The sequence below is a fragment of the Octodon degus genome, unplaced genomic scaffold, assembly GCF_000260255.1.
Source record: "Octodon degus isolate 3935 unplaced genomic scaffold, OctDeg1.0 scaffold00037, whole genome shotgun sequence".
In the NCBI taxonomy this organism is placed as follows: Eukaryota; Metazoa; Chordata; class Mammalia; order Rodentia; family Octodontidae; genus Octodon; species Octodon degus.
In genome coordinates this window covers 16,631,437-16,635,406 of record NW_004524613.1, presented here as the reverse complement: position 1 = coordinate 16,635,406, position 3,970 = coordinate 16,631,437, and positions in this window count along the sequence as shown.

Genomic DNA, 3,970 nt, shown 5'->3' with positions numbered 1-3,970 from the left:
GGAGTTGAGGAGGCGATGGCTGAAGGACCAGGAGCTGAGTGCTCGGGAGCCTGTGCTGCCCCCCACAAAGTTGGGGCCTTTGGAGAAATTCTGGACTAAATTTTTGCAGGACAGGGCCCCTTGGAAGCAGATGATCTATAAGGTATACTGGCGCAGTATCTTTGCTGTTACACATGTACTCATACCTGCCTGGATTGTTCATTATTATGTTAAGTATCATGTGTCTGCAAAACCATATGGCGTCGTTGAAAGGAAGCCCAGAATATTCCCATTCTTTCAAGGCTGCGGAAATAGCTCAGGGGCACAGCACCGGCCTGGCAAGCTTGAGGCCCTGAATTTGAATCCTGGTACCCCCTCCATAGTTCTTTCAGCGTTAAGACTACTCAGTGGGTGATACAATTTTGGAGACTGGAGAAGTAATTCCACCAATGAAAGAAGTTCCTGATCAACATCACTGAAGATTACTTAAAAATGTCAAAGGCTTTAAGCTTATATTTTTTTCCTGTATTATATTAACTGAGTATGTTTCCTGGAAATGTAATAAAGCTTACTCTCAGAAAAACAACAACAACAACAACAACAACAACAACAACAAAAAACCCAAAAAACACATCTCATGTCTTTTTGTCATTTCCTTTCACTTCCTGCCTGCTTCATTTTCTTTATCCATTCATCTGTTAATCAAAATATAGGCCACTTTCCAGATTTGGCAATAATGAGTCGTGCTGCTGTGAACATAGGTATGTATACTTGAATTCTCTTTGTCCTTCCTGAATTCAAGAAGAAATTGAAAACTTTAATAAACCTCTAACTACTAAAGAAAACAAAATGGTAATTAACCCCAGTTCCTCTTGTTGGGTGACACATATCCAAACCATACTGTTCTTTTTTTCTTTTCTTTTTTTTTTTGGCTGAACCAGGGATTGAACTCAGGCCCTTGCACTTACCAGGCAAGCGCTTATTCTACTGAGCCATCTCCCTGGTCCCCACACCCTACTTTTCTAATGAAAATATTTACTTGAGTGTAATGGTAGGCAGATGTTCATTTCAGTAGCTGTGCAGGGGGAATACAAGAAGCAATCTCTGTGTTCACCCACTTGGTAAATGAAATGCAGGGTGTATGCATGTGTGTCAAAGTATCAGCTGGCAAGATTTTACCCATCTTATACTCTATGTTATATTTCTATGTATTTATAATTTGTTTTATCAAATATTTTCTTTTGATTTTTCCCTGTAAAAGTAGCTAAATTCCGTACAATGTCACATGAAAATCTGCTTTTACAACTTTGGGAGGAGGTTTAATATGAATCATCAGGTGACTTGGCTACCAATGGGACTTGGATCATGTTAGCCAAATAAGTTGTAATAGTGAGACAGAGTAAGATATGTTGGATGGAGAAGTACAGAATAAAGGTTTTGATTCAGATAAGAAAAAAAAAATAACATAAAAACAACTCAGCTAGCTAAAATGCCATAAAATGGTCATGCATATCTGAATGATCCAGTGATAGAACAAGGTTGGAAATGTTATTAGGTTCTTATCAAGGATGAAGCCTATTGGATGGCGCCAATAGTGGGATTCAATTGAAAATTATTTCTAATGAATGATACGATACAAGATGTCATGAAATGCACTACTAATGAAATATGAGTAAAACATCTTGTATGCATTAATAGCAATACTCAAAAATATATTTATCATGGTGCCTCACTATCTGAACTTTGTAGCAGGACTTTATCATTTTTAATCATCAGTATCTAAAGGATTTATCGAGAAGTGATGGATATGTTGAGACTTTTAAAACAATAATGACACTCAAGAGATTTGGTTTCCATCAAAATTGCCTATGTTTTGATAACAAAAAAAACCACCAAAAAAGAAAAAAATAAGATAGTTTGGCTGTTATGCACTTATTTTTTGAAATCTGTGTTTTGAACTGTCAAGCAGTTTATACACTGTCCAAATACATGACAATTGATGAAGAACTTGAATTGTTTCATGCTTCTTGTAGCTTTCAGTAATAAATGCCAAATGAATCTTCCAAATACGTACAAAAGTATATGGCCTGGTAGGTACAAAGACATTTTACACTTTGAATTTGTAAAATTATCCTGGAATTCAGCCACTAGGTCTTTATTAGTACAGTAAAAACATATGAACAGACTTGGACCTATTTCAAAAAGTAAGCAAAATGTCACAGTCAACAGTTGGTTCATTTAACACATTGATGCTAAATTTTCTGAAGGAATGCTAGTTGACCAGCACAGGAATTATTTCAAAGAGCAAAGTAGAGATTCCAGAGAAAAGTGTTTGAGTTCACAATAAAAAAGTATAGCATAATCTTTGGATTTATGAAAGACATAACATTGGCCTCATATATGGTGAACAAAAATGAAGTAGTATTGCTAAAGTCAGTATTACTCCATGATGGTAAGGTTGATGCTGAAGCCTAGTATGATAGTGTATGACTATAATCCCAGAACTTGGGAGGTTGAGGCAGGAAAATCCTGTGAGCTCAATGTCAGCCTGTGTTGCCTGGTGAGTTCAAGGCTAGCCAAGGACTACACAGTGAGACCCTGTCTCCAAAAATAAAAACATAGATTGATAGCAGATGCTCAGCACAAATGAAGCTAGAAATGGTCATTTTACAATAAAATGAAAGGTGGAGTAGATATTGTTGACAAGTTATGCAATCTGATGTTACTTGAAACACAAAACATTGGCTAATGGTTATGTTTTACTCAATCTCAAATATGTCAGGTATAATTAGTTTCATAGTTTATAAAGAAAATAACAATCACAAAATATGGAGACATTTTCTTAGAGAATTGTGGCTGGAATTGATAAAGGATCAATTACAGCAGCAGAAGAACAATATGTATCTACCCAAAGAACTCTGCAAAAGAATTCTGGAGCAGACCAGAGAACAGACATATAAAACATCATGAGAACCTCTTATGAAAACACAAATATCAGAAAGATATCAAGTATTTCCTACCCAAAAAAACCCCAAAACCCATGCTACCAGGGTTTAGCATGTAACAAAACACACATGCTACTAGTGTAAGCAATATCTGTGTACGGAACTAGTTGATTCATGTGTGAAGACTGCTTTAGGTGTAACATTTGAAGCAAAGATTATTTTTTATGGCAGAATTTTAGTTGCATTTTCCATGTTTTTCACATAGGAATTTATTTCTATCTTATTTTCTAGATTTAGTAAGCAAAAAACAGTTGATGTAGAAAATGTTGATGTTTCTTCTCAACAGTACATATTTGATGTTTTTTGTATACTTTATTTTCCTGCTATTTCTTGTTCAGAGTATAATATAATAAAAACCCCCTAGAAAAACAAGAAGACCAGAGAGATGACATGTATGTCCTACCAAAAAAGACAGGAAAATAAAACACACGTGCTATCAACGTAAGCAATACTTATGTATAGAAAATGTTGCTTTAATATATGAAAAGTGCATTAGGTGTGACAATTAAAGCAAAGATTATTTCTTTGATAGAGTTTTGTTTATATTTTTATTATAGTTCATGCAATAATTTATTTTTGGTGTTATGTTTTAGATTTTATAAGTAGATAAAATAACTGGAAAATGTTTTAGATTTTTGTAAGCAGATAAACTCAATGGAAAATGTTGATGTTTATTCTAAATACTCATTACATATTAAAATTTTAATATTTAATTTTAGTAATGTTTTATTGTCCTGTTAAACACACATATTCAATAATAAAACTCAAATTTAAATTAATAATTCATCAATAGAAATACTCCCCCAAAGAAGTTTTAACCTTTTAAGGAAGTTTAACTTGATGCCTTGAGGTTAAATCTCACCCTTCATAAAAGGAAAAAATTGAAGATATTTTTATTTGGAAGTTATGCCCCTCCCTTTAAAAATGGCACTTATGGGGCCGGGGAGATGGCTCAGTGGAATAAGCGCTTCCCGGGCAAGCGCAAG